At 48.1% G+C, this 25,034-nt stretch overlaps 36 non-coding genes and 6 pseudogenes across 36 annotated transcripts; all 42 read left to right on the forward strand.

Moving 5' to 3' along the window:
- The first annotated feature begins 127 nt into the window (after nt 1-127).
- LOC121622530 lies at nt 128-246 on the forward strand. The gene has a single exon (XR_006007720.1). It is a non-coding gene; the product is annotated as a 5S ribosomal RNA (ribosomal RNA).
- A 750-nt stretch (nt 247-996) lies between these two features.
- LOC121622502 lies at nt 997-1,115 on the forward strand. The gene has a single exon (XR_006007701.1). It is a non-coding gene; the product is annotated as a 5S ribosomal RNA (ribosomal RNA).
- Nucleotides 1,116-1,282: 167 nt separating this feature from the next.
- LOC121622522 lies at nt 1,283-1,391 on the forward strand (annotated as a pseudogene).
- A 167-nt stretch (nt 1,392-1,558) lies between these two features.
- On the forward strand, nt 1,559-1,677 carry LOC121622543. Its single transcript, XR_006007731.1, has one exon. It is a non-coding gene; the product is annotated as a 5S ribosomal RNA (ribosomal RNA).
- Nucleotides 1,678-1,844: 167 nt separating this feature from the next.
- Nucleotides 1,845-1,953, forward strand: LOC121622518 (annotated as a pseudogene).
- A 167-nt stretch (nt 1,954-2,120) lies between these two features.
- LOC121622550 lies at nt 2,121-2,239 on the forward strand. Its single transcript, XR_006007738.1, has one exon. It is a non-coding gene; the product is annotated as a 5S ribosomal RNA (ribosomal RNA).
- A 167-nt stretch (nt 2,240-2,406) lies between these two features.
- LOC121622551 lies at nt 2,407-2,525 on the forward strand. The gene has a single exon (XR_006007739.1). It is a non-coding gene; the product is annotated as a 5S ribosomal RNA (ribosomal RNA).
- Nucleotides 2,526-3,270: 745 nt separating this feature from the next.
- LOC121622503 lies at nt 3,271-3,389 on the forward strand. The gene has a single exon (XR_006007702.1). It is a non-coding gene; the product is annotated as a 5S ribosomal RNA (ribosomal RNA).
- Nucleotides 3,390-4,205: 816 nt separating this feature from the next.
- LOC121622520 lies at nt 4,206-4,314 on the forward strand (annotated as a pseudogene).
- Nucleotides 4,315-4,481: 167 nt separating this feature from the next.
- On the forward strand, nt 4,482-4,600 carry LOC121622553. Its single transcript, XR_006007740.1, has one exon. It is a non-coding gene; the product is annotated as a 5S ribosomal RNA (ribosomal RNA).
- Nucleotides 4,601-4,767: 167 nt separating this feature from the next.
- Nucleotides 4,768-4,886, forward strand: LOC121622554. Its single transcript, XR_006007741.1, has one exon. It is a non-coding gene; the product is annotated as a 5S ribosomal RNA (ribosomal RNA).
- Nucleotides 4,887-5,053: 167 nt separating this feature from the next.
- Nucleotides 5,054-5,172, forward strand: LOC121622555. Its single transcript, XR_006007742.1, has one exon. It is a non-coding gene; the product is annotated as a 5S ribosomal RNA (ribosomal RNA).
- A 750-nt stretch (nt 5,173-5,922) lies between these two features.
- LOC121622505 lies at nt 5,923-6,041 on the forward strand. The gene has a single exon (XR_006007703.1). It is a non-coding gene; the product is annotated as a 5S ribosomal RNA (ribosomal RNA).
- A 167-nt stretch (nt 6,042-6,208) lies between these two features.
- On the forward strand, nt 6,209-6,317 carry LOC121622523 (annotated as a pseudogene).
- Nucleotides 6,318-6,484: 167 nt separating this feature from the next.
- On the forward strand, nt 6,485-6,603 carry LOC121622557. Its single transcript, XR_006007744.1, has one exon. It is a non-coding gene; the product is annotated as a 5S ribosomal RNA (ribosomal RNA).
- A 167-nt stretch (nt 6,604-6,770) lies between these two features.
- Nucleotides 6,771-6,889, forward strand: LOC121622510. The gene has a single exon (XR_006007708.1). It is a non-coding gene; the product is annotated as a 5S ribosomal RNA (ribosomal RNA).
- Nucleotides 6,890-7,055: 166 nt separating this feature from the next.
- LOC121622558 lies at nt 7,056-7,174 on the forward strand. The gene has a single exon (XR_006007745.1). It is a non-coding gene; the product is annotated as a 5S ribosomal RNA (ribosomal RNA).
- A 1,046-nt stretch (nt 7,175-8,220) lies between these two features.
- LOC121622559 lies at nt 8,221-8,339 on the forward strand. Its single transcript, XR_006007746.1, has one exon. It is a non-coding gene; the product is annotated as a 5S ribosomal RNA (ribosomal RNA).
- A 167-nt stretch (nt 8,340-8,506) lies between these two features.
- On the forward strand, nt 8,507-8,625 carry LOC121622560. Its single transcript, XR_006007747.1, has one exon. It is a non-coding gene; the product is annotated as a 5S ribosomal RNA (ribosomal RNA).
- Nucleotides 8,626-9,375: 750 nt separating this feature from the next.
- Nucleotides 9,376-9,514, forward strand: LOC121622514 (annotated as a pseudogene).
- A 750-nt stretch (nt 9,515-10,264) lies between these two features.
- On the forward strand, nt 10,265-10,383 carry LOC121622561. Its single transcript, XR_006007748.1, has one exon. It is a non-coding gene; the product is annotated as a 5S ribosomal RNA (ribosomal RNA).
- A 167-nt stretch (nt 10,384-10,550) lies between these two features.
- LOC121622562 lies at nt 10,551-10,669 on the forward strand. The gene has a single exon (XR_006007749.1). It is a non-coding gene; the product is annotated as a 5S ribosomal RNA (ribosomal RNA).
- Nucleotides 10,670-11,419: 750 nt separating this feature from the next.
- LOC121622506 lies at nt 11,420-11,538 on the forward strand. Its single transcript, XR_006007704.1, has one exon. It is a non-coding gene; the product is annotated as a 5S ribosomal RNA (ribosomal RNA).
- Nucleotides 11,539-11,705: 167 nt separating this feature from the next.
- LOC121622563 lies at nt 11,706-11,824 on the forward strand. The gene has a single exon (XR_006007750.1). It is a non-coding gene; the product is annotated as a 5S ribosomal RNA (ribosomal RNA).
- Nucleotides 11,825-12,870: 1,046 nt separating this feature from the next.
- LOC121622564 lies at nt 12,871-12,989 on the forward strand. Its single transcript, XR_006007751.1, has one exon. It is a non-coding gene; the product is annotated as a 5S ribosomal RNA (ribosomal RNA).
- A 167-nt stretch (nt 12,990-13,156) lies between these two features.
- On the forward strand, nt 13,157-13,275 carry LOC121622565. The gene has a single exon (XR_006007752.1). It is a non-coding gene; the product is annotated as a 5S ribosomal RNA (ribosomal RNA).
- Nucleotides 13,276-14,025: 750 nt separating this feature from the next.
- On the forward strand, nt 14,026-14,144 carry LOC121622566. The gene has a single exon (XR_006007753.1). It is a non-coding gene; the product is annotated as a 5S ribosomal RNA (ribosomal RNA).
- A 1,047-nt stretch (nt 14,145-15,191) lies between these two features.
- On the forward strand, nt 15,192-15,310 carry LOC121622568. The gene has a single exon (XR_006007755.1). It is a non-coding gene; the product is annotated as a 5S ribosomal RNA (ribosomal RNA).
- Nucleotides 15,311-15,477: 167 nt separating this feature from the next.
- LOC121622569 lies at nt 15,478-15,596 on the forward strand. The gene has a single exon (XR_006007756.1). It is a non-coding gene; the product is annotated as a 5S ribosomal RNA (ribosomal RNA).
- A 750-nt stretch (nt 15,597-16,346) lies between these two features.
- Nucleotides 16,347-16,507, forward strand: LOC121622515 (annotated as a pseudogene).
- A 751-nt stretch (nt 16,508-17,258) lies between these two features.
- LOC121622570 lies at nt 17,259-17,377 on the forward strand. The gene has a single exon (XR_006007757.1). It is a non-coding gene; the product is annotated as a 5S ribosomal RNA (ribosomal RNA).
- Nucleotides 17,378-18,127: 750 nt separating this feature from the next.
- LOC121622507 lies at nt 18,128-18,246 on the forward strand. Its single transcript, XR_006007705.1, has one exon. It is a non-coding gene; the product is annotated as a 5S ribosomal RNA (ribosomal RNA).
- A 167-nt stretch (nt 18,247-18,413) lies between these two features.
- Nucleotides 18,414-18,532, forward strand: LOC121622571. Its single transcript, XR_006007758.1, has one exon. It is a non-coding gene; the product is annotated as a 5S ribosomal RNA (ribosomal RNA).
- Nucleotides 18,533-19,578: 1,046 nt separating this feature from the next.
- On the forward strand, nt 19,579-19,697 carry LOC121622572. Its single transcript, XR_006007759.1, has one exon. It is a non-coding gene; the product is annotated as a 5S ribosomal RNA (ribosomal RNA).
- A 1,046-nt stretch (nt 19,698-20,743) lies between these two features.
- On the forward strand, nt 20,744-20,862 carry LOC121622573. Its single transcript, XR_006007760.1, has one exon. It is a non-coding gene; the product is annotated as a 5S ribosomal RNA (ribosomal RNA).
- A 167-nt stretch (nt 20,863-21,029) lies between these two features.
- On the forward strand, nt 21,030-21,148 carry LOC121622574. Its single transcript, XR_006007761.1, has one exon. It is a non-coding gene; the product is annotated as a 5S ribosomal RNA (ribosomal RNA).
- A 1,047-nt stretch (nt 21,149-22,195) lies between these two features.
- Nucleotides 22,196-22,314, forward strand: LOC121622575. Its single transcript, XR_006007762.1, has one exon. It is a non-coding gene; the product is annotated as a 5S ribosomal RNA (ribosomal RNA).
- Nucleotides 22,315-22,481: 167 nt separating this feature from the next.
- On the forward strand, nt 22,482-22,600 carry LOC121622576. Its single transcript, XR_006007763.1, has one exon. It is a non-coding gene; the product is annotated as a 5S ribosomal RNA (ribosomal RNA).
- Nucleotides 22,601-23,350: 750 nt separating this feature from the next.
- LOC121622556 lies at nt 23,351-23,469 on the forward strand. Its single transcript, XR_006007743.1, has one exon. It is a non-coding gene; the product is annotated as a 5S ribosomal RNA (ribosomal RNA).
- Nucleotides 23,470-23,636: 167 nt separating this feature from the next.
- On the forward strand, nt 23,637-23,755 carry LOC121622577. Its single transcript, XR_006007764.1, has one exon. It is a non-coding gene; the product is annotated as a 5S ribosomal RNA (ribosomal RNA).
- Nucleotides 23,756-24,505: 750 nt separating this feature from the next.
- LOC121622580 lies at nt 24,506-24,624 on the forward strand. The gene has a single exon (XR_006007766.1). It is a non-coding gene; the product is annotated as a 5S ribosomal RNA (ribosomal RNA).
- Nucleotides 24,625-24,791: 167 nt separating this feature from the next.
- On the forward strand, nt 24,792-24,910 carry LOC121622581. Its single transcript, XR_006007767.1, has one exon. It is a non-coding gene; the product is annotated as a 5S ribosomal RNA (ribosomal RNA).
- Nucleotides 24,911-25,034: the final 124 nt, after the last annotated feature.

The raw sequence follows: 25,034 nt of genomic DNA on the forward strand, positions 1-25,034 counted from the left end.
TCTTCAGTGGAGAGAGCTGTGGAAAGCAGAACAGCTCGTACGAGAAGGTGGTTGACCTATGACCCTCCGTATCCATGTAGTCCTTTTGTGGTCACACATAAAAGTTGTGTTTGTGGACTGCCCAGTGGCTTACGGCCATACCACCCTGAACACGCCCGATCTCGTCCGATCTCGGAAGCTAAGCAGGGTCGGGCTTGGTTAGTACTTGGATGGGAGACCGCCTGGGAATACCAGGTGCTGTAAGCTTTTTCACATGTCTTAACACACAGCAGAGGGTGCTGCTGCTTCTTCAGTGGAGAGAGCTGTGGAAAGCAGACCAGCTCGTAAGAGACGGTGGTTGACCTATGACCCTCCGTATCCATGTAGTCCTTTTGCTGCACAAACATTTTGACGGTTGTTTTCGTTAGTAGAGTGCCCCCCAGCAGTCGTGGGCTATTTTATTGATGCGTCTTTTTTCTCGCTTTTGGAATTTTGGCGAAAAATACCAACGGGCCAACCACTCTGGTGAACGAGCCCCGGACCGGAAAAAAGGACAAAGTGATGGAAAATGGACATGGAAAAGGAATGGAGATCCGATTTTGTAAAAGAAGTGATTATTGTGACAGGTGGGAAAGCTTGAAAACTCGGATAAAGAAAATAAAGTATTAATTTTGCCAAGGAGAAGAGCTGGAGGGAGAGAGAAAAGCAAAAGAGTCTGAGGGACATGGAGAAACTAGATCAGGAAAAGAGAGTTGTGCTTGAGAAAGTGTTGACTGTCGTAAATCCTTGTGGTCGTCCCCTGGATCAAACCGTGGGAGATGTCCAGTCCTTTCTGTCCCTCTGACGTGACCGGCTGTCTTTCATTGTGTTAAAGAGTGTTGCGACCACCACGATTACATTGAGTATCGCTGAAATCAGAGCTTGACTTACAGCTTGAATATGCTGATTTTTCGATCGACGTAAATGTAGCCGTGTTAATGTTCACACATAAAAGTTGTGTTTGTGGGCATCCCAGTGGCTTGCGGCCATACCACCCTGAACACGCCCGATCTCGTCCGATCTCGGAAGCTAAGCAGGGTCGGGCTTGGTTAGTACTTGGATGGGAGACCGCCTGGGAATACCAGGTGCTGTAAGCTTTTTCACATGTCTTAACACACAGCAGAGGGTGCTGCTGCTTCTTCAGTGGAGAGAGCTGTGGAAAGCAGAACAGCTCGTAAGAGAAGGTGGTTGACCTATGACCCTCCTTATCCATGTAGTCCTTTTGTGGTCACACATAAAAGTTGTGTTTGTGGACATCCCAGTGGCTTGCGGCCATACCACCCTGAACACGTCCGATCTCGGAAGCTAAGCAGGGTCGGGCTTGGTTAGTACTTGGTTCGGAGACCGCCTGGGAATACCAGGTGCTGTAAGCTTTTTCACATGTCTTAACACACAGCAGAGGGTGCTGCTGCTTCTTCAGTGGAGAGAGCTGTGGAAAGCAGAACAGCTCGTAAGAGAAGGTGGTTGACCTATGACCCTCCTTATCCATGTAGTCCTTTTGTGGTCACACATAAAAGTTGTGTTTGTGGACTGCCCAGTGGCTTACGGCCATACCACCCTGAACACGCCCGATCTCGTCCGATCTCGGAAGCTAAGCAGGGTCGGGCTTGGTTAGTACTTGGATGGGAGACCGCCTGGGAATACCAGGTGCTGTAAGCTTTTTCACATGTCTTAACACACAGCAGAGGGTGCTGCTGCTTCTTCAGTGGAGAGAGCTGTGGAAAGCAGAACAGCTCGTAAGAGAAGGTGGTTGACCTATGACCCTCCTTATCCATGTAGTCCTTTTGTGGTCACACATAAAAGTTGTGTTTGTGGGCATCCCAGTGGCTTGCGGCCATACCACCCTGAACACGTCCGATCTCGGAAGCTAAGCAGGGTCGGGCTTGGTTAGTACTTGGATGGGAGACCGCCTGGGAATACCAGGTGCTGTAAGCTTTTTCACATGTCTTAACACACAGCAGAGGGTGCTGCTGCTTCTTCAGTGGGGAGAGCTGTGGAAAGCAGAACAGCTCGTAAGAGAAGGTGGTTGACCTATGACCCTCCGTATCCATGTAGTCCTTTTGTGGTCACACATAAAAGTTGTGTTTGTGGACTGCCCAGTGGCTTACGGCCATACCACCCTGAACACGCCCGATCTCGTCCGATCTCGGAAGCTAAGCAGGGTCGGGCTTGGTTAGTACTTGGATGGGAGACCGCCTGGGAATACCAGGTGCTGTAAGCTTTTTCACATGTCTTAACACACAGCAGAGGGTGCTGCTGCTTCTTCAGTGGAGAGAGCTGTGGAAAGCAGAACAGCTCGTACGAGAAGGTGGTTCACCTATGACCCTCCGTATCCATGTAGTCCTTTTGTGGTCACACATAAAAGTTGTGTTTGTGGACTGCCCAGTGGCTTACGGCCATACCACCCTGAACACGCCCGATCTCGTCCGATCTCGGAAGCTAAGCAGGGTCGGGCTTGGTTAGTACTTGGATGGGAGACCGCCTGGGAATACCAGGTGCTGTAAGCTTTTTCACATGTCTTAACACACAGCAGAGGGTGCTGCTGCTTCTTCAGTGGAGAGAGCTGTGGTAAGCAGAACAGCTCGTCAGAGAAGGTGGTTGACCTATGACCCTCCGTATCCATGTAGTCCTTTTGCTGCACAAACATTTTGACGGTTGTTTTCGTTAGTAGAGTGCCCCCCACTTGGGCTATTTTATTGATGCGTCTTTTTTCTCGCTTTTGGAATTTTGGCGAAAAATACCAACGGGCCAACCACTCTGGTGAACGAGCCCCGGACCGGAAAAAAGGACAACGTGATGGAAAATGGACATGGAAAAGGAATGGAGATCCGATTTTGTAAAAGAAGTGATTATTGTGACAGGTGGGAAAGCTTGAAAACTCGGATAAAGAAAATAAAGTATTAATTTTGCCAAGGAGAAGAGCTGGAGGGAGAGAGAAAAGCAAAAGAGTCTGAGGGACATGGAGAAACTAGATCAGGAAAAGAGAGTTGTGCTTGAGAAAGTGTTGACTGTCGTAAATCCTTGTGGTCGTCCCCTGGATCAAACCGTGGGAGATGTCCAGTCCTTTCTGTCCCTCTGACGTGACCGGCTGTCTTTCATTGTGTTAAAGAGTGTTGCGACCACCACGATTACATTGAGTATCGCTGAAATCAGAGCTTGACTTACAGCTTGAATATGCTGATTTTTCTATCGACGTAAATGTAGCCGTGTTAATGTTCACACATAAAAGTTGTGTTTGTGGGCATCCCAGTGGCTTGCGGCCATACCACCCTGAACACGCCCGATCTCGTCCGATCTCGGAAGCTAAGCAGGGTCGGGCTTGGTTAGTACTTGGATGGGAGACCGCCTGGGAATACCAGGTGCTGTAAGCTTTTTCACATGTCTTAACACACAGCAGAGGGTGCTGCTGCTTCTTCAGTGGAGAGAGCTGTGGAAAGCAGACCAGCTCGTAAGAGACGGTGGTTGACCTATGACCCTCCGTATCCATGTAGTCATTTTGCTGCACAAACATTTTGACGGTTGTTTTCGTTAGTAGAGTGCCCCCCAGCAGTCGTGGGCTATTTTATTGATGCGTCTTTTTTCTCGCTTTTGGAATTTTGGCGAAAAATACCAACGGGCCAACCACTCTGGTGAACGAGCCCCGGACCGGAAAAAAGGACAAAGTGATGGAAAATGGACATGGAAAAGGAATGGAGATCCGATTTTGTAAAAGAAGTGATTATTGTGACAGGTGGGAAAGCTTGAAAACTCGGATAAAGAAAATAAAGTATTAATTTTGCCAAGGAGAAGAGCTGGAGGGAGAGAGAAAAGCAAAAGAGTCTGAGGGACATGGAGAAACTAGATCAGGAAAAGAGAGTTGTGCTTGAGAAAGTGTTGACTGTCGTAAATCCTTGTGGTCGTCCCCTGGATCAAACCGTGGGAGATGTCCAGTCCTTTCTGTCCCTCTGACGTGACCGGCTGTCTTTCATTGTGTTAAAGAGTGTTGCGACCACCACGATTACATTGAGTATCGCTGAAATCAGAGCTTGACTTACAGCTTGAATATGCTGATTTTTCTATCGACGTAAATGTAGCCGTGTTAATGTTCACACATAAAAGTTGTGGTAGGTGGTTGACCTATGACCCTCCTTATCCATGGAGTCCTTTTGTGGTTACACATAAAAGTTGTGTTTGTGGGCATCCCAGTGGCTTGCGGCCATACCACCCTGAACACGTCCGATCTCGGAAGCTAAGCAGGGTCGGGCTTGGTTAGTACTTGGATGGGAGACCGCCTGGGAATACCAGGTGCTGTAAGCTTTTTCACATGTCTTAACACACAGCAGAGGGTGCTGCTGCTTCTTCAGTGGGGAGAGCTGTGGAAAGCAGAACAGCTCGTAAGAGAAGGTGGTTGACCTATGACCCTCCTTATCCATGTAGTCCTTTTGTGGTCACACATAAAAGTTGTGTTTGTGGGCAGCCCAGTGGCTTACGGCCATACCACCCTGAACACGCCCGATCTCGTCCGATCTCGGAAGCTAAGCAGGGTCGGGCTTGGTTAGTACTTGGATGGGAGACCGCCTGGGAATACCAGGTGCTGTAAGCTTTTTCACATGTCTTAACACACAGCAGAGGGTGCTGCTGCTTCTTCAGTGGAGAGAGCTGTGGAAAGCAGAACAGCTCGTAAGAGAAGGTGGTTGACCTATGACCCTCCTTATCCATGTAGTCCTTTTGTGGTCACACATAAAAGTTGTGTTTGTGGACTGCCCAGTGGCTTACGGCCATACCACCCTGAACACGCCCGATCTCGTCCGATCTCGGAAGCTAAGCAGGGTCGGGCTTGGTTAGTACTTGGATGGGAGACCGCCTGGGAATACCAGGTGCTGTAAGCTTTTTCACATGTCTTAACACACAGCAGAGGGTGCTGCTGCTTCTTCAGTGGAGAGAGCTGTGGAAAGCAGAACAGCTCGTACGAGAAGGTGGTTGACCTATGACCCTCCGTATCCATGTAGTCCTTTTGTGGTCACACATAAAAGTTGTGTTTGTGGACTGCCCAGTGGCTTACGGCCATACCACCCTGAACACGCCCGATCTCGTCCGATCTCGGAAGCTAAGCAGGGTCGGGCTTGGTTAGTACTTGGATGGGAGACCGCCTGGGAATACCAGGTGCTGTAAGCTTTTTCACATGTCTTAACACACAGCAGAGGGTGCTGCTGCTTCTTCAGTGGAGAGAGCTGTGGAAAGCAGACCAGCTCGTAAGAGACGGTGGTTGACCTATGACCCTCCGTATCCATGTAGTCCTTTTGCTGCACAAACATTTTGACGGTTGTTTTCGTTAGTAGAGTGCCCCCCAGCAGTCGTGGGCTATTTTATTGATGCGTCTTTTTTCTCGCTTTTGGAATTTTGGCGAAAAATACCAACGGGCCAACCACTCTGGTGAACGAGCCCCGGACCGGAAAAAAGGACAAAGTGATGGAAAATGGACATGGAAAAGGAATGGAGATCCGATTTTGTAAAAGAAGTGATTATTGTGACAGGTGGGAAAGCTTGAAAACTCGGATAAAGAAAATAAAGTATTAATTTTGCCAAGGAGAAGAGCTGGAGGGAGAGAGAAAAGCAAAAGAGTCTGAGGGACATGGAGAAACTAGATCAGGAAAAGAGAGTTGTGCTTGAGAAAGTGTTGACTGTCGTAAATCCTTGTGGTCGTCCCCTGGATCAAACCGTGGGAGATGTCCAGTCCTTTCTGTCCCTCTGACGTGACCGGCTGTCTTTCATTGTGTTAAAGAGTGTTGCGACCACCACGATTACATTGAGTATCGCTGAAATCAGAGCTTGACTTACAGCTTGAATATGCTGATTTTTCTATCGACGTAAATGTAGCCGTGTTAATGTTCACACATAAAAGTTGTGTTTGTGGGCATCCCAGTGGCTTGCGGCCATACCACCCTGAACACGCCCGATCTCGTCCGATCTCGGAAGCTAAGCAGGGTCGGGCTTGGTTAGTACTTGGATGGGAGACCGCCTGGGAATACCAGGTGCTGTAAGCTTTTTCACATGTCTTAACACACAGCAGAGGGTGCTGCTGCTTCTTCAGTGGAGAGAGCTGTGGAAAGCAGAACAGCTCGTAAGAGAAGGTGGTTGACCTATGACCCTCCTTATCCATGTAGTCCTTTTGTGGTCACACATAAAAGTTGTGTTTGTGGGCATCCCAGTGGCTTGCGGCCATACCACCCTGAACACGTCCGATCTCGGAAGCTAAGCAGGGTCGGGCTTGGTTAGTACTTGGTTCGGAGACCGCCTGGGAATACCAGGTGCTGTAAGCTTTTTCACATGTCTTAACACACAGCAGAGGGTGCTGCTGCTTCTTCAGTGGGGAGAGCTGTGGAAAGCAGAACAGCTCGTAAGAGAAGGTGGTTGACCTATGACCCTCCGTATCCATGTAGTCCTTTTGTGGTCACACATAAAAGTTGTGTTTGTGGGCAGCCCAGTGGCTTACGGCCATACCACCCTGAACACGCCCGATCTCGTCCGATCTCGGAAGCTAAGCAGGGTCGGGCTTGGTTAGTACTTGGATGGGAGACCGCCTGGGAATACCAGGTGCTGTAAGCTTTTTCACATGTCTTAACACACAGCAGAGGGTGCTGCTGCTTCTTCAGTGGAGAGAGCTGTGGAAAGCAGAACAGCTCGTAAGAGAAGGTGGTTGACCTATGACCCTCCTTATCCATGTAGTCCTTTTGTGGTCACACATAAAAGTTGTGTTTGTGGACTGCCCAGTGGCTTACGGCCATACCACCCTGAACACGCCCGATTTCGTCCGATCTCGGAAGCTAAGCAGGGTTGGGCTTGGTTAGTACTTGGATGGGAGACCGCCTGGGAATACCAGGTGCTGTAAGCTTTTTCACATGTCTTAACACACAGCAGAGGGTCCTGCTGCTTCTTCAGTGGGAGAGCTGTGGAAAGCAGAACAGCTCGTAAGAGAAGGTGGTTGACCTATGACCCTCCGTATCCATGTAGTCCTTTTGTGGTCACACATAAAAGTTGTGTTTGTGGACTGCCCAGTGGCTTACGGCCATACCACCCTGAACACGCCCGATCTCGTCCGATCTCGGAAGCTAAGCAGGGTCGGGCTTGGTTAGTACTTGGATGGGAGACCGCCTGGGAATACCAGGTGCTGTAAGCTTTTTCACATGTCTTAACACACAGCAGAGGGTGCTGCTGCTTCTTCAGTGGGGAGAGCTGTGGAAAGCAGAACAGCTCGTAAGAGAAGGTGGTTGACCTATGACCCTCCGTATCCATGTAGTCCTTTTGCTGCACAAACATTTTGACGGTTGTTTTCGTTAGTAGAGTGCCCCCCAGCAGTCGTGGGCTATTTTATTGATGCGTCTTTTTTCTCGCTTTTGGAATTTTGGCGAAAAATACCAACGGGCCGACCACTCTGTTGAACGAGCCCCGGACCGGAAAAAAGGACAAAGTGATGGAAAACGGACATGGAAAAGGAATGGAGATCCGATTTTGTAAAAGAAGTGATTATTGTGACAGGTGGGAAAGCTTGAAAACTCGGAGAAAGAAAATAAAGTATTAATTTTGCCAAGGAGAAGAGCTGGAGGGAGAGAGAAAAGCAAAAGAGTCTGAGGGACATGGAGAAACTAGATCAGGAAAAGAGAGTTGTGCTTGAGAAAGTGTTGACTGTCGTAAATCCTTGTGGTCGTCCCCTGGATCAAACCGTGGGAGATGTCCAGTCCTTTCTGTCCCTCTGACGTGACCGGCTGTCTTTCATTGTGTTAAAGAGTGTTGCGACCACCACGATTACATTGAGTATCGCTGAAATCAGAGCTTGACTTACAGCTTGAATATGCTGATTTTTCTATCGACGTAAATGTAGCCGTGTTAATGTTCACACATAAAAGTTGTGTTTGTGGGCAGCCCAGTGGACATGGAGAAACTAGATCAGGAAACGAGAGTTGTGCTTGAGAAAGTGTTGACTATCGTAAATCCTTGTGGTCGTCCCCTGGATCAAACCGTGGGAGATGTCCAGTCCTTTCTGTCCCTCTGACGTGACCGGCTGTCTTTCATTGTGTTAAAGAGTGTTGCGACCACCACGATTACATTGAGTATCGCTGAAATCAGAGCTTGACTTACAGCTTGAATATGCTGATTTTTCTATCGACGTAAATGTAGCCGTGTTAATGTTCACACATAAAAGTTGTGTTTGTGGGCAGCCCAGTGGCTTACGGCCATACCACCCTGAACACGCCCGATCTCGTCCGATCTCGGAAGCTAAGCAGGGTCGGGCTTGGTTAGTACTTGGATGGGAGACCGCCTGGGAATACCAGGTGCTGTAAGCTTTTTCACATGTCTTAACACACAGCAGAGGGTGCTGCTGCTTCTTCAGTGGGGAGAGCTGTGGAAAGCAGAACAGCTCGGAAGAGAAGGTGGTTGACCTATGACCCTCCGTATCCATGTAGTCCTTTTGTGGTCACACATAAAAGTTGTGTTTGTGGGCAGCCCAGTGGCTTACGGCCATACCACCCTGAACACGCCCGATCTCGTCCGATCTCGGAAGCTAAGCAGGGTCGGGCTTGGTTAGTACTTGGATGGGAGACCGCCTGGGAATACCAGGTGCTGTAAGCTTTTTCACATGCCTTAACACACAGCAGAGGGTGCTGCTGCTTCTTCAGTGGGGAGAGCTGTGGAAAGCAGAACAGCTCGTAAGAGAAGGTGGTTGACCTATGACCCTCCGTATCCATGTAGTCCTTTTGCTGCACAAACATTTTGACGGTTGTTTTCGTTATTAGAGTGCCCCCCAGCAGTCGTGGGCTATTTTATTGATGCGTCTTTTTTCTCGCTTTTGGAATTTTGGCGAAAAATACCAACGGGCCAACCACTCTGGTGAACGAGCCCCGGACCGGAAAAAAGGACAAAGTGATGGAAAACGGACATGGAAAAGGAATGGAGATCCGATTTTGTAAAAGAAGTGATTATTGTGACAGGTGGGAAAGCTTGAAAACTCGGATAAAGAAAATAAAGTATTAATTTTGCCAAGGAGAAGAGCTGGAGGGAGAGAGAAAAGCAAAAGAGTCTGAGGGACATGGAGAAACTAGATCAGGAAAAGAGAGTTGTGCTTGACAAAGTGTTGACTGTCGTAAATCCTTGTGGTCGTCCCCTGGATCAAACCGTGGGAGATGTCCAGTCCTTTCTGTCCCTCTGACGTGACCGGCTGTCTTTCATTGTGTTAAAGAGTGTTGCGACCACCACGATTACATTGAGTATCGCTGAAATCAGAGCTTGACTTACAGCTTGAATATGCTGATTTTTCTATCGACGTAAATGTAGCCGTGTTAATGTTCACACATAAAAGTTGTGTTTGTGGGCAGCCCAGTGGCTTACGGCCATACCACCCTGAACACGCCCGATCTCGTCCGATCTCGTCCGATCTCGTCCGATCTCGGAAGCTAAGCAGGGTCGGGCTTGGTTAGTACTTGGATGGGAGACCGCCTGGGAATACCAGGTGCTGTAAGCTTTTTCACATGTCTTAACACACAGCAGAGGGTGCTGCTGCTTCTTCAGTGGGGAGAGCTGTGGAAAGCAGAACAGCTCGTAAGAGAAGGTGGTTGACCTATGACCCTCCGTATCCATGTAGTCCTTTTGCTGCACAAACATTTTGACGGTTGTTTTCGTTAGTAGAGTGCCCCCCAGCAGTCGTGGGCTATTTTATTGATGCGTCTTTTTTCTCGCTTTTGGAATTTTGGCGAAAAATACCAACGGGCCGACCACTCTGTTGAACGAGCCCCGGACCGGAAAAAAGGACAAAGTGATGGAAAACGGACATGGAAAAGGAATGGAGATCCGATTTTGTAAAAGAAGTGATTATTGTGACAGGTGGGAAAGCTTGAAAACTCGGATAAAGAAAATAAAGTATTAATTTTGCCAAGGAGAAGAGCTGGAGGGAGAGAGAAAAGCAAAAGAGTCTGAGGGACATGGAGAAACTAGATCAGGAAAAGAGAGTTGTGCTTGAGAAAGTGTTGACTGTCGTAAATCCTTGTGGTCGTCCCCTGGATCAAACCGTGGGAGATGTCCAGTCCTTTCTGTCCCTCTGACGTGACCGGCTGTCTTTCATTGTGTTAAAGAGTGTTGCGACCACCACGATTACATTGAGTATCGCTGAAATCAGAGCTTGACTTACAGCTTGAATATGCTGATTTTTCTATCGACGTAAATGTAGCCGTGTTAATGTTCACACATAAAAGTTGTGTTTGTGGGCAGCCCAGTGGCTTACGGCCATACCACCCTGAACACGCCCGATCTCGTCCGATCTCGGAAGCTAAGCAGGGTCGGGCTTGGTTAGTACTTGGATGGGAGACCGCCTGGGAATACCAGGTGCTGTAAGCTTTTTCACATGTCTTAACACACAGCAGAGGGTGCTGCTGCTTCTTCAGTGGGGAGAGCTGTGGAAAGCAGAACAGCTCGGAAGAGAAGGTGGTTGACCTATGACCCTCCGTATCCATGTAGTCCTTTTGTGGTCACACATAAAAGTTGTGTTTGTGGGCAGCCCAGTGGCTTACGGCCATACCACCCTGAACACGCCCGATCTCGTCCGATCTCGGAAGCTAAGCAGGGTCGGGCTTGGTTAGTACTTGGATGGGAGACCGCCTGGGAATACCAGGTGCTGTAAGCTTTTTCACATGCCTTAACACACAGCAGAGGGTGCTGCTGCTTCTTCAGTGGGGAGAGCTGTGGAAAGCAGAACAGCTCGTAAGAGAAGGTGGTTGACCTATGACCCTCCGTATCCATGTAGTCCTTTTGCTGCACAAACATTTTGACGGTTGTTTTCGTTATTAGAGTGCCCCCCAGCAGTCGTGGGCTATTTTATTGATGCGTCTTTTTTCTCGCTTTTGGAATTTTGGCGAAAAATACCAACGGGCCGACCACTCTGTTGAACGAGCCCCGGACCGGAAAAAAGGACAAAGTGATGGAAAACGGACATGGAAAAGGAATGGAGATCCGATTTTGTAAAAGAAGTGATTATTGTGACAGGTGGGAAAGCTTGAAAACTCGGATAAAGAAAATAAAGTATTAATTTTGCCAAGGAGAAGAGCTGGAGGGAGAGAGAAAAGCAAAAGAGTCTGAGGGACATGGAGAAACTAGATCAGGAAAAGAGAGTTGTGCTTGAGAAAGTGTTGACTGTCGTAAATCCTTGTGGTCGTCCCCTGGATCAAACCGTGGGAGATGTCCAGTCCTTTCTGTCCCTCTGACGTGACCGGCTGTCTTTCATTGTGTTAAAGAGTGTTGCGACCACCACGATTACATTGAGTATCGCTGAAATCAGAGCTTGACTTACAGCTTGAATATGCTGATTTTTCTATCGACGTAAATGTAGCCGTGTTAATGTTCACACATAAAAGTTGTGTTTGTGGGCAGCCCAGTGGCTTGCGGCCATACCACCCTGAACACGCCCGATCTCGTCCGATCTCGGAAGCTAAGCAGGGTCGGGCTTGGTTAGTACTTGGATGGGAGACCGCCTGGGAATACCAGGTGCTGTAAGCTTTTTCACATGTCTTAACACACAGCAGAGGGTGCTGCTGCTTCTTCAGTGGGGAGAGCTGTGGAAAGCAGAACAGCTCGGAAGAGAAGGTGGTTGACCTATGACCCTCCGTATCCATGTAGTCCTTTTGTGGTCACACATAAAAGTTGTGTTTGTGGACAGCCCAGTGGCTTACGGCCATACCACCCTGAACACGCCCGATCTCGTCCGATCTCGGAAGCTAAGCAGGGTCGGGCTTGGTTAGTACTTGGATGGGAGACCGCCTGGGAATACCAGGTGCTGTAAGCTTTTTCACATGCCTTAACACACAGCAGAGGGTGCTGCTGCTTCTTCAGTGGGGAGAGCTGTGGAAAGCAGAACAGCTCGTAAGAGAAGGTGGTTGACCTATGACCCTCCGTATCCATGTAGTCCTTTTGCTGCACAAACATTTTGACGGTTGTTTTCGTTATTAGAGTGCCCCCCAGCAGTCGTGGGCTATTTTATTGATGCGTCTTTTTTCTCGCTTTTGGAATTTTGGCGAAAAATACCAACGGGCCGACCACTCTGGTGAACGAGCCCCGGACCGGAAAAAAGGACAAAGTGATGGAAAACGGACATGGAAAAGGAATGGAGATCCGATTTTGTAAAAGAAGTGATTATTGTGACAGGTGGGAAAGCTTGAAAACTCGGATAAAGAAAATAAAGTATTAATTTTGCCAAGGAGAAGAGCTGGAGGGAGAGAGAAAAGCAAAAGAGTCTGAGGGACATGGAGAAACTAGATCAGGAAAAGAGAGTTGTGCTTGAGAAAGTGTTGACTGTCGTAAATCCTTGTGGTCGTCCCCTGGATCAAACCGTGGGAGATGTCCAGTCCTTTCTGTCCCTCTGACGTGACCGGCTGTCTTTCATTGTGTTAAAGAGTGTTGCGACCACCACGATTACATTGAGTATCGCTGAAATCAGAGCTTGACTTACAGCTTGAATATGCTGATTTTTCTATCGACGTAAATGTAGCCGTGTTAATGTTCACACATAAAAGTTGTGTTTGTGGGCAGCCCAGTGGACATGGAGAAACTAGATCAGGAAACGAGAGTTGTGCTTGAGAAAGTGTTGACTATCGTAAATCCTTGTGGTCGTCCCCTGGATCAAACCGTGGGAGATGTCCAGTCCTTTCTGTCCCTCTGACGTGACCGGCTGTCTTTCATTGTGTTAAAGAGTGTTGCGACCACCACGATTACATTGAGTATCGCTGAAATCAGAGCTTGACTTACAGCTTGAATATGCTGATTTTTCTATCGACGTAAATGTAGCCGTGTTAATGTTCACACATAAAAGTTGTGTTTGTGGGCAGCCCAGTGGCTTACGGCCATACCACCCTGAACACGCCCGATCTCGTCCGATCTCGGAAGCTAAGCAGGGTCGGGCTTGGTTAGTACTTGGATGGGAGACCGCCTGGGAATACCAGGTGCTGTAAGCTTTTTCACATGTCTTAACACACAGCAGAGGGTGCTGCTGCTTCTTCAGTGGGGAGAGCTGTGGAAAGCAGAACAGCTCGGAAGAGAAGGTGGTTGACCTATGACCCTCCTTATCCATGTAGTCCTTTTGTGGTCACACATAAAAGTTGTGTTTGTGGGCAGCCCAGTGGCTTACGGCCATACCACCCTGAACACGCCCGATCTCGTCCGATCTCGGAAGCTAAGCAGGGTCGGGCTTGGTTAGTACTTGGATGGGAGACCGCCTGGGAATACCAGGTGCTGTAAGCTTTTTCACATGTCTTAACACACAGCAGAGGGTGCTGCTGCTTCTTCAGTGGGGAGAGCTGTGGAAAGCAGAACAGCTCGTAAGAGAAGGTGGTTGACCTATGACCCTCCGTATCCATGTAGTCCTTTTGCTGCACAAACATTTTGACGGTTGTTTTCGTTATTAGAGTGCCCCCCAGCAGTCGTGGGCTATTTTATTGATGCGTCTTTTTTCTCGCTTTTGGAATTTTGGCGAAAAATACCAACGGGCCGACCACTCTGTTGAACGAGCCCCGGACCGGAAAAAAGGACAAAGTGATGGAAAACGGACATGGAAAAGGAATGGAGATCCGATTTTGTAAAAGAAGTGATTATTGTGACAGGTGGGAAAGCTTGAAAACTCGGATAAAGAAAATAAAGTATTAATTTTGCCAAGGAGAAGAGCTGGAGGGAGAGAGAAAAGCAAAAGAGTCTGAGGGACATGGAGAAACTAGATCAGGAAAAGAGAGTTGTGCTTGAGAAAGTGTTGACTGTCGTAAATCCTTGTGGTCGTCCCCTGGATCAAACCGTGGGAGATGTCCAGTCCTTTCTGTCCCTCTGACGTGACCGGCTGTCTTTCATTGTGTTAAAGAGTGTTGCGACCACCACGATTACATTGAGTATCGCTGAAATCAGAGCTTGACTTACAGCTTGAATATGCTGATTTTTCTATCGACGTAAATGTAGCCGTGTTAATGTTCACACATAAAAGTTGTGTTTGTGGGCAGCCCAGTGGCTTACGGCCATACCACCCTGAACACGCCCGATCTCGTCCGATCTCGGAAGCTAAGCAGGGTCGGGCTTGGTTAGTACTTGGATGGGAGACCGCCTGGGAATACCAGGTGCTGTAAGCTTTTTCACATGTCCTTAACACACAGCAGAGGGTGCTGCTGCTTCTTCAGTGGGGAGAGCTGTGGAAAGCAGAACAGCTCGTAAGAGAAGGTGGTTGACCTATGACCCTCCGTATCCATGTAGTCCTTTTGCTGCACAAACATTTTGACGGTTGTTTTCGTTATTAGAGTGCCCCCCAGCAGTCGTGGGCTATTTTATTGATGCGTCTTTTTTCTCGCTTTTGGAATTTTGGCGAAAAATACCAACGGGCCGACCACTCTGTTGAACGAGCCCCGGACCGGAAAAAAGGACAAAGTGATGGAAAACGGACATGGAAAAGGAATGGAGATCCGATTTTGTAAAAGAAGTGATTATTGTGACAGGTGGGAAAGCTTGAAAACTCGGATAAAGAAAATAAAGTATTAATTTTGCCAAGGAGAAGAGCTGGAGGGAGAGAGAAAAGCAAAAGAGTCTGAGGGACATGGAGAAACTAGATCAGGAAAAGAGAGTTGTGCTTGAGAAAGTGTTGACTGTCGTAAATCCTTGTGGTCGTCCCCTGGATCAAACCGTGGGAGATGTCCAGTCCTTTCTGTCCCTCTGACGTGACCGGCTGTCTTTCATTGTGTTAAAGAGTGTTGCGACCACCACGATTACATTGAGTATCGCTGAAATCAGAGCTTGACTTACAGCTTGAATATGCTGATTTTTCTATCGACGTAAATGTAGCCGTGTTAATGTTCACACATAAAAGTTGTGTTTGTGGGCAGCCCAGTGGACATGGAGAAACTAGATCAGGAAACGAGAGTTGTGCTTGAGAAAGTGTTGACTATCGTAAATCCTTGTGGTCGTCCCCTGGATCAAACCGTGGGAGATGTCCAGTCCTTTCTGTCCCTCTGACGTGACCGGCTGTCTTTCATTGTGTTAAAGAGTGTTGCGACCACCACGATTACATTGAGTATCGCTGAAATCAGAGCTTGACTTACAGCTTGAATATGCTGATTTTTCTATCGACGTAAATGTAGCCGTGTTAATGTTCACACATAAAAGTTGTGTTTGTGGGCAGCCCAGTGGCTTACGGCCATACCACCCTGAACACGCCCGATCTCGTCCGATCTCGGAAGCTAAGCAGGGTCGGGCTTGGTTAGTACTTGGATGGGAGACCGCCTGGGAATACCAGGTGCTGTAAGCTTTTTCACATGTCTTAACACACAGCAGAGGGTGCTGCTGCTTCTTCAGTGGGGAGAGCTGTGGAAAGCAGAACAGCTCGTAAGAGAAGGTGGTTGACCTATGACCCTCCGTATCCATGTAGTCCTTTTGTGGTCACACATAAAAGTTGTGTTTGTGGGCAGCCCAGTGGCTTACGGCCATACCACCCTGAACACGCCCGATCTCGTCCGATCTCGGAAGCTAAGCAGGGTCGGGCTTGGTTAGTACTTGGATGGGAGACCGCCTGGGAATACCAGGTGCTGTAAGCTTTTTCACATGCCTTAACACACAGCAGAGGGTGCTGCTGCTTCTTCAGTGGGGAGAGCTGTGGAAAGCAGAACAGCTCGTAAGAGAAGGTGGTTGACCTATGACCCTCCGTATCCATGTAGTCCTTTTGCTGCACAAACATTTTGACGGTTGTTTTCGTTATTAGAGTGCCCCCCAGCAGTCGTGGGCTATTTTATTGATGCGTCTTTTTTCTCGCTTTTGGAATTTTGGCGAAAAATACCAACGGGCCGACCACTCTGTTGAACGAGCCCCGGACCGGAAAAAAGGACAAAGTGATGGAAAACGGACATGGAAAAGGAATGGAGATCCGATTTTGTAAAAGAAGTGATTATTGTGACAGGTGGGAAAGCTTGAAAACTCGGATAAAGAAAATAAAGTATTAATTTTGCCAAGGAGAAGAGCTGGAGGGAGAGAGAAAAGCAAAAGAGTCTGAGGGACATGGAGAAACTAGATCAGGAAAAGAGAGTTGTGCTTGAGAAAGTGTTGACTGTCGTAAATCCTTGTGGTCGTCCCCTGGATCAAACCGTGGGAGATGTCCAGTCCTTTCTGTCCCTCTGACGTGACCGGCTGTCTTTCATTGTGTTAAAGAGTGTTGCGACCACCACGATTACATTGAGTATCGCTGAAATCAGAGCTTGACTTACAGCTTGAATATGCTGATTTTTCTATCGACGTAAATGTAGCCGTGTTAATGTTCACACATAAAAGTTGTGTTTGTGGGCAGCCCAGTGGTTTACGGCCATACCACCCTGAACACGCCCGATCTCGTCCGATCTCGGAAGCTAAGCACCCTGAACACGCCCGATCTCGTCCGATCTCGGAAGCTAAGCAGGGTCGGGCTTGGTTAGTACTTGGATGGGAGACCGCCTGGGAATACCAGGTGCTGTAAGCTTTTTCACATGCCTTAACACACAGCAGAGGGTGCTGCTGCTTCTTCAGTGGGGAGAGCTGTGGAAAGCAGAACAGCTCGTAAGAGAAGGTGGTTGACCTATGACCCTCCGTATCCATGTAGTCCTTTTGCTGCACAAACATTTTGACGGTTGTTTTCGTTATTAGAGTGCCCCCCAGCAGTCGTGGGCTATTTTATTGATGCGTCTTTTTTCTCGCTTTTGGAATTTTGGCGAAAAATACCAACGGGCCGACCACTCTGTTGAACGAGCCCCGGACCGGAAAAAAAGGACAAAGTGATGGAAAACGGACATGGAAAAGGAATGGAGATCCGATTTTGTAAAAGAAGTGATTATTGTGACAGGTGGGAAAGCTTGAAAACTCGGATAAAGAAAATAAAGTATTAATTTTGCCAAGGAGAAGAGCTGGAGGGAGAGAGAAAAGCAAAAGAGTCTGAGGGACATGGAGAAACTAGATCAGGAAAAGAGAGTTGTGCTTGAGAAAGTGTTGACTGTCGTAAATCCTTGTGGTCGTCCCCTGGATCAAACCGTGGGAGATGTCCAGTCCTTTCTGTCCCTCTGACGTGACCGGCTGTCTTTCATTGTGTTAAAGAGTGTTGCGACCACCACGATTACATTGAGTATCGCTGAAATCAGAGCTTGACTTACAGCTTGAATATGCTGATTTTTCTATCGACGTAAATGTAGCCGTGTTAATGTTCACACATAAAAGTTGTGTTTGTGGGCAGCCCAGTGGCTTACGGCCATACCACCCTGAACACGCCCGATCTCGTCCGATCTCGGAAGCTAAGCAGGGTCGGGCTTGGTTAGTACTTGGATGGGAGACCGCCTGGGAATACCAGGTGCTGTAAGCTTTTTCACATGCCTTAACACACAGCAGAGGGTGCTGCTGCTTCTTCAGTGGGGAGAGCTGTGGAAAGCAGAACAGCTCGTAAGAGAAGGTGGTTGACCTATGACCCTCCGTATCCATGTAGTCCTTTTGCTGCACAAACATTTTGACGGTTGTTTTCGTTATTAGAGTGCCCCCCAGCAGTCGTGGGCTATTTTATTGATGCGTCTTTTTTCTCGCTTTTGGAATTTTGGCGAAAAATACCAACGGGCCAACCACTCTGTTGAACGAGCCCCGGACCGGAAAAAAGGACAAAGTGATGGAAAACGGACATGGAAAAGGAATGGAGATCCGATTTTGTAAAAGAAGTGATTATTGTGACAGGTGGGAAAGCTTGAAAACTCGGATAAAGAAAATAAAGTATTAATTTTGCCAAGGAGAAGAGCTGGAGGGAGAGAGAAAAGCAAAAGAGTCTGAGGGACATGGAGAAACTAGATCAGGAAAAGAGAGTTGTGCTTGAGAAAGTGTTGACTGTCGTAAATCCTTGTGGTCGTCCCCTGGATCAAACCGTGGGAGATGTCCAGTCCTTTCTGTCCCTCTGACGTGACCGGCTGTCTTTCATTGTGTTAAAGAGTGTTGCGACCACCACGATTACATTGAGTATCGCTGAAATCAGAGCTTGACTTACAGCTTGAATATGCTGATTTTTCTATCGACGTAAATGTAGCCGTGTTAATGTTCACACATAAAAGTTGTGTTTGTGGGCAGCCCAGTGGCTTGCGGCCATACCACCCTGAACACGCCCGATCTCGTCCGATCTCGGAAGCTAAGCAGGGTCGGGCTTGGTTAGTACTTGGATGGGAGACCGCCTGGGAATACCAGGTGCTGTAAGCTTTTTCACATGTCTTAACACACAGCAGAGGGTGCTGCTGCTTCTTCAGTGGAGAGAGCTGTGGAAAGCAGAACAGCTCGGAAGAGAAGGTGGTTGACCTATGACCCTCCGTATCCATGTAGTCCTTTTGTGGTCACACATAAAAGTTGTGTTTGTGGGCAGCCCAGTGGCTTACGGCCATACCACCCTGAACACGCCCGATCTCGTCCGATCTCGGAAGCTAAGCAGGGTCGGGCTTGGTTAGTACTTGGATGGGAGACCGCCTGGGAATACCAGGTGCTGTAAGCTTTTTCACATGCCTTAACACACAGCAGAGGGTGCTGCTGCTTCTTCAGTGGGGAGAGCTGTGGAAAGCAGAACAGCTCGTAAGAGAAGGTGGTTGACCTATGACCCTCCGTATCCATGTAGTCCTTTTGCTGCACAAACATTTTGACGGTTGTTTTCGTTATTAGAGTGCCCCCCAGCAGTCGTGGGCTATTTTATTGATGCGTCTTTTTTCTCGCTTTTGGAATTTTGGCGAAAAATACCAACGGGCCGACCACTCTGTTGAACGAGCCCCGGACCGGAAAAAAGGACAAAGTGATGGAAAACGGACATGGAAAAGGAATGGAGATCCGATTTTGTAAAAGAAGTGATTATTGTGACAGGTGGGAAAGCTTGAAAACTCGGATAAAGAAAATAAAGTATTAATTTTGCCAAGGAGAAGAGCTGGAGGGAGAGAGAAAAGCAAAAGAGTCTGAGGGACATGGAGAAACTAGATCAGGAAAAGAGAGTTGTGCTTGAGAAAGTGTTGACTGTCGTAAATCCTTGTGGTCGTCCCCTGGATCAAACCGTGGGAGATGTCCAGTCCTTTCTGTCCCTCTGACGTGACCGGCTGTCTTTCATTGTGTTAAAGAGTGTTGCGACCACCACGATTACATTGAGTATCGCTGAAATCAGAGCTTGACTTACAGCTTGAATATGCTGATTTTTCTATCGACGTAAATGTAGCCGTGTTAATGTTCACACATAAAAGTTGTGTTTGTGGGCAGCCCAGTGGACATGGAGAAACTAGATCAGGAAACGAGAGTTGTGCTTGACAAAGTGTTGACTGTCGTAAATCCTTGTGGTCGTCCCCTGGATTAAACCGTGGGAGATGTCCAGTCCTTTCTGTCCCTCTGACGTGACCGGCTGTCTTTCATTGTGTTAAAGAGTGTTGCGACCACCACGATTACATTGAGTATCGCTGAAATCAGAGCTTGACTTACAGCTTGAATATGCTGATTTTTCTATCGACGTAAATGTAGCCGTGTTAATGTTCACACATAAAAGTTGTGTTTGTGGGCAGCCCAGTGGCTTACGGCCATACCACCCTGAACACGCCCGATCTCGTCCGATCTCGGAAGCTAAGCAGGGTCGGGCTTGGTTAGTACTTGGATGGGAGACCGCCTGGGAATACCAGGTGCTGTAAGCTTTTTCACATGCCTTAACACACAGCAGAGGGTGCTGCTGCTTCTTCAGTGGGGAGAGCTGTGGAAAGCAGAACAGCTCGTAAGAGAAGGTGGTTGACCTATGACCCTCCGTATCCATGTAGTCCTTTTGCTGCACAAACATTTTGACGGTTGTTTTCGTTATTAGAGTGCCCCCCAGCAGTCGTGGGCTATTTTATTGATGCGTCTTTTTTCTCGCTTTTGGAATTTTGGCGAAAAATACCAACGGGCCGACCACTCTGTTGAACGAGCCCCGGACCGGAAAAAAGGACAAAGTGATGGAAAACGGACATGGAAAAGGAATGGAGATCCGATTTTGTAAAAGAAGTGATTATTGTGACAGGTGGGAAAGCTTGAAAACTCGGATAAAGAAAATAAAGTATTAATTTTGCCAAGGAGAAGAGCTGGAGGGAGAGAGAAAAGCAAAAGAGTCTGAGGGACATGGAGAAACTAGATCAGGAAAAGAGAGTTGTGCTTGACAAAGTGTTGACTGTCGTAAATCCTTGTGGTCGTCCCCTGGATCAAACCGTGGGAGATGTCCAGTCCTTTCTGTCCCTCTGACGTGACCGGCTGTCTTTCATTGTGTTAAAGAGTGTTGCGACCACCACGATTACATTGAGTATCGCTGAAATCAGAGCTTGACTTACAGCTTGAATATGCTGATTTTTCTATCGACGTAAATGTAGCCGTGTTAATGTTCACACATAAAAGTTGTGTTTGTGGGCAGCCCAGTGGACATGGAGAAACTAGATCAGGAAACGAGAGTTGTGCTTGAGAAAGTGTTGACTATCGTAAATCCTTGTGGTCGTCCCCTGGATCAAACCGTGGGAGATGTCCAGTCCTTTCTGTCCCTCTGACGTGACCGGCTGTCTTTCATTGTGTTAAAGAGTGTTGCGACCACCACGATTACATTGAGTATCGCTGAAATCAGAGCTTGACTTACAGCTTGAATATGCTGATTTTTCTATCGACGTAAATGTAGCCGTGTTAATGTTCACACATAAAAGTTGTGTTTGTGGGCAGCCCAGTGGCTTACGGCCATACCACCCTGAACACGCCCGATCTCGTCCGATCTCGGAAGCTAAGCAGGGTCGGGCTTGGTTAGTACTTGGATGGGAGACCGCCTGGGAATACCAGGTGCTGTAAGCTTTTTCACATGTCTTAACACACAGCAGAGGGTGCTGCTGCTTCTTCAGTGGGGAGAGCTGTGGAAAGCAGAACAGCTCGGAAGAGAAGGTGGTTGACCTATGACCCTCCGTATCCATGTAGTCCTTTTGTGGTCACACATAAAAGTTGTGTTTGTGGGCAGCCCAGTGGCTTACGGCCATACCACCCTGAACACGCCCGATCTCGTCCGATCTCGGAAGCTAAGCAGGGTCGGGCTTGGTTAGTACTTGGATGGGAGACCGCCTGGGAATACCAGGTGCTGTAAGCTTTTTCACATGCCTTAACACACAGCAGAGGGTGCTGCTGCTTCTTCAGTGGGGAGAGCTGTGGAAAGCAGAACAGCTCGTAAGAGAAGGTGGTTGACCTATGACCCTCCGTATCCATGTAGTCCTTTTGCTGCACAAACATTTTGACGGTTGTTTTCGTTATTAGAGTGCCCCCCAGCAGTCGTGGGCTATTTTATTGATGCGTCTTTTTTCTCGCTTTTGGAATTTTGGCGAAAAATACCAACGGGCCGACCACTCTGTTGAACGAGCCCCGGACCGGAAAAAAAGGACAAAGTGATGGAAAACGGACATGGAAAAGGAATGGAGATCCGATTTTGTAAAAGAAGTGATTATTGTGACAGGTGGGAAAGCTTGAAAACTCGGATAAAGAAAATAAAGTATTAATTTTGCCAAGGAGAAGAGCTGGAGGGAGAGAGAAAAGCAAAAGAGTCTGAGGGACATGGAGAAACTAGATCAGGAAAAGAGAGTTGTGCTTGAGAAAGTGTTGACTGTCGTAAATCCTTGTGGTCGTCCCCTGGATCAAACCGTGGGAGATGTCCAGTCCTTTCTGTCCCTCTGACGTGACCGGCTGTCTTTCATTGTGTTAAAGAGTGTTGCGACCACCACGATTACATTGAGTATCGCTGAAATCAGAGCTTGACTTACAGCTTGAATATGCTGATTTTTCTATCGACGTAAATGTAGCCGTGTTAATGTTCACACATAAAAGTTGTGTTTGTGGGCAGCCCAGTGGACATGGAGAAACTAGATCAGGAAACGAGAGTTGTGCTTGAGAAAGTGTTGACTATCGTAAATCCTTGTGGTCGTCCCCTGGATCAAACCGTGGGAGATGTCCAGTCCTTTCTGTCCCTCTGACGTGACCGGCTGTCTTTCATTGTGTTAAAGAGTGTTGCGACCACCACGATTACATTGAGTATCGCTGAAATCAGAGCTTGACTTACAGCTTGAATATGCTGATTTTTCTATCGACGTAAATGTAGCCGTGTTAATGTTCACACATAAAAGTTGTGTTTGTGGGCAGCCCAGTGGCTTACGGCCATACCACCCTGAACACGCCCGATCTCGTCCGATCTCGGAAGCTAAGCAGGGTCGGGCTTGGTTAGTACTTGGATGGGAGACCGCCTGGGAATACCAGGTGCTGTAAGCTTTTTCACATGTCTTAACACACAGCAGAGGGTGCTGCTGCTTCTTCAGTGGGGAGAGCTGTGGAAAGCAGAACAGCTCGGAAGAGAAGGTGGTTGACCTATGACCCTCCGTATCCATGTAGTCCTTTTGTGGTCACACATAAAAGTTGTGTTTGTGGTCTGCCCAGTGGCTTACGGCCATACCACCCTGAACACGCCCGATCTCGTCCGATCTCGGAAGCTAAGCAGGGTCGGGCTTGGTTAGTACTTGGATGGGAGACCGCCTGGGAATACCAGGTGCTGTAAGCTTTTTCACATGCCTTAACACACAGCAGAGGGTGCTGCTGCTTCTTCAGTGGGGAGAGCTGTGGAAAGCAGAACAGCTCGTAAGAGAAGGTGGTTGACCTATGACCCTCCGTATCCATGTAGTCCTTTTGCTGCACAAACATTTTGACGGTTGTTTTCGTTATTAGAGTGCCCCCCAGCAGTCGTGGGCTATTTTATTGATGCGTCTTTTTTCTCGCTTTTGGAATTTTGGCGAAAAATACCAACGGGCCGACCACTCTGTTGAACGAGCCCCGGACCGGAAAAAAGGACAAAGTGATGGAAAACGGACATGGAAAAGGAATGGAGATCCGATTTTGTAAAAGAAGTGATTATTGTGACAGGTGGGAAAGCTTGAAAACTCGGATAAAGAAAATAAAGTATTAATTTTGCCAAGGAGAAGAGCTGGAGGGAGAGAGAAAAGCAAAAGAGTCTGAGGGACATGGAGAAACTAGATCAGGAAAAGAGAGTTGTGCTTGAGAAAGTGTTGACTGTCGTAAATCCTTGTGGTCGTCCCCTGGATCAAACCGTGGGAGATGTCCAGTCCTTTCTGTCCCTCTGACGTGACCGGCTGTCTTTCATTGTGTTAAAGAGTGTTGCGACCACCACGATTACATTGAGTATCGCTGAAATCAGAGCTTGACTTACAGCTTGAATATGCTGATTTTTCTATCGACGTAAATGTAGCCGTGTTAATGTTCACACATAAAAGTTGTGTTTGTGGGCAGCCCAGTGGCTTACGGCCATACCACCCTGAACGCGCCCGATCTCGTCCGATCTCGGAAGCTAAGCAGGGTCGGGCTTGGTTAGTACTTGGATGGGAGACCGCCTGGGAATACCAGGTGCTGTAAGCTTTTTCACATGTCTTAACACACAGCAGAGGGTGCTGCTGCTTCTTCAGTGGGGAGAGCTGTGGAAAGCAGAACAGCTCGGAAGAGAAGGTGGTTGACCTATGACCCTCCGTATCCATGTAGTCCTTTTGTGGTCACACATAAAAGTTGTGTTTGTGGGCAGCCCAGTGGCTTACGGCCATACCACCCTGAACACGCCCGATCTCGTCCGATCTCGGAAGCTAAGCAGGGTCGGGCTTGGTTAGTACTTGGATGGGAGACCGCCTGGGAATACCAGGTGCTGTAAGCTTTTTCACATGCCTTAACACACAGCAGAGGGTGCTGCTGCTTCTTCAGTGGGGAGAGCTGTGGAAAGCAGAACAGCTCGTAAGAGAAGGTGGTTGACCTATGACCCTCCGTATCCATGTAGTCCTTTTGCTGCACAAACATTTTGACGGTTGTTTTCGTTATTAGAGTGCCCCCCAGCAGTCGTGGGCTATTTTATTGATGCGTCTTTTTTCTCGCTTTTGGAATTTTGGCGAAAAATACCAACGGGCCGACCACTCTGTTGAACGAGCCCCGGACCGGAAAAAAGGACAAAGTGATGGAAAACGGACATGGAAAAGGAATGGAGATCCGATTTTGTAAAAGAAGTGATTATTGTGACAGGTGGGAAAGCTTGAAAACTCGGATAAAGAAAATAAAGTATTAATTTTGCCAAGGAGAAGAGCTGGAGGGAGAGAGAAAAGCAAAAGAGTCTGAGGGACATGGAGAAACTAGATCAGGAAAAGAGAGTTGTGCTTGAGAAAGTGTTGACTGTCGTAAATCCTTGTGGTCGTCCCCTGGATCAAACCGTGGGAGATGTCCAGTCCTTTCTGTCCCTCTGACGTGACCGGCTGTCTTTCATTGTGTTAAAGAGTGTTGCGACCACCACGATTACATTGAGTATCGCTGAAATCAGAGCTTGACTTACAGCTTGAATATGCTGATTTTTCTATCGACGTAAATGTAGCCGTGTTAATGTTCACACATAAAAGTTGTGTTTGTGGGCAGCCCAGTGGCTTACGGCCATACCACCCTGAACACGCCCGATCTCGTCCGATCTCGGAAGCTAAGCAGGGTCGGGCTTGGTTAGTACTTGGATGGGAGACCGCCTGGGAATACCAGGTGCTGTAAGCTTTTTCACATGTCTTAACACACAGCAGAGGGTGCTGCTGCTTCTTCAGTGGGGAGAGCTGTGGAAAGCAGAACAGCTCGTAAGAGAAGGTGGTTGACCTATGACCCTCCGTATCCATGTAGTCCTTTTGTGGTCACACATAAAAGTTGTGTTTGTGGGCAGCCCAGTGGCTTACGGCCATACCACCCTGAACACGCCCGATCTCGTCCGATCTCGGAAGCTAAGCAGGGTCGGGCTTGGTTAGTACTTGGATGGGAGACCGCCTGGGAATACCAGGTGCTGTAAGCTTTTTCACATGCCTTAACACACAGCAGAGGGTGCTGCTGCTTCTTCAGTGGGGAGAGCTGTGGAAAGCAGAACAGCTCGTAAGAGAAGGTGGTTGACCTATGACCCTCCGTATCCATGTAGTCCT

Source organism: Chelmon rostratus, chromosome 18 (assembly GCF_017976325.1).
Source record: "Chelmon rostratus isolate fCheRos1 chromosome 18, fCheRos1.pri, whole genome shotgun sequence".
NCBI classification, from domain to species: Eukaryota; Metazoa; Chordata; class Actinopteri; order Chaetodontiformes; family Chaetodontidae; genus Chelmon; species Chelmon rostratus.